Raw genomic sequence first — 1,135 nt, forward strand, 5'->3', positions numbered from 1 at the left:
GCCTTCCTAATGATTTCTACAAAAAATTTGCTGAGTTCCTCAGCCCCTTTCTCTTGATGATTTGGAAGGAGACCCTGAATTATGGGAGTCTTCCCGTCTCTATTAATTCAGGAGTTATCAAGCTGGTTCACAAAAGAGGCAATAAGGATAGTATTCATAATTGGAGGCCTATTTCTTGTCTTAATTCTGTCTATAAGATCTTTGCTCTTGTTCTAGCCAAAAGGATTTCTCCTTTGTTGGATTCTCTAGTCCTTAAAGAGCAGAAAGGCTTCATCAAGGGCAGGTATATCTTGGATGCTATAATTACTATGTGGGAGGGTATTGAATATGTAGATGAGCAAGAGATTGACTTCCTTTTTTTTAAAATTGATTTTGATAAGGCCTATGATAGGGTGGAGTGGGACTTTATCCTTCAATCTTTGGCAGATATGGGTTTTGGTAAGGGCTTCATTAAGTTTGTGCATTGTCTCTTGGGAAATTCGAGAGCTTTTGTCTCTCTTAATGGCACCCTTACTCAACCTATCATGCTCAAAAGATCTATTAGGCAAAGGTTTAGGTAAGGGCTTCATTAAGTTTGTGCATTGTCTCTTGGGAAATTCGAGAGCTTTTGTCTCTCTTAATGGCACCCTTACTCAACCTATCATGCTCAAAAGATCTATTAGGCAAAGGTGCCCTCTGGCCCCTCTTCTCTTTGTGATTGTGGCTGATGCCTTGGGATGGCTTGTCTCTAAACCTTTGGCTGATGGTACTATTAAAGGAGTTAAAATTCCTGGTTGCAGCAAGGATTTGTGTCTTCAACAATTCGCCGATGGCACCAATTCCTTCATAAGCAATGACCCTCAGTCTATCCAAACCTTCTAGAATTGCCTGGAAAAATTCTGTCTTGCTAGTGGTTCCGTTATAAATCATTCTAAAACTGGATTTTGGTCTTCTAAGGGGCATTCTCCCCCTTTAATCCTTCAAGCTGGTTGTAAGTCGATTAACAAGGGTGAGATTTTCAGACTGCTTGGTATTACTATGGGCTTTGGTGTGTCTCTCAAAGACAGGTGGAGATGGGTTATAGACAGATTTAAAAAGGTAAGTTAAGTTTGTGGAAAGATTACCAGACCTCGTTGTCTTCAAGGTTGTTTGTTCT

Source organism: Cibotium barometz, chromosome 21 (genome assembly GCF_041138505.1).
Source record: "Cibotium barometz isolate CiBa-2024 chromosome 21, ASM4113850v1, whole genome shotgun sequence".
Lineage (NCBI taxonomy): Eukaryota > Viridiplantae > Streptophyta > Polypodiopsida > Cyatheales > Cibotiaceae > Cibotium > Cibotium barometz.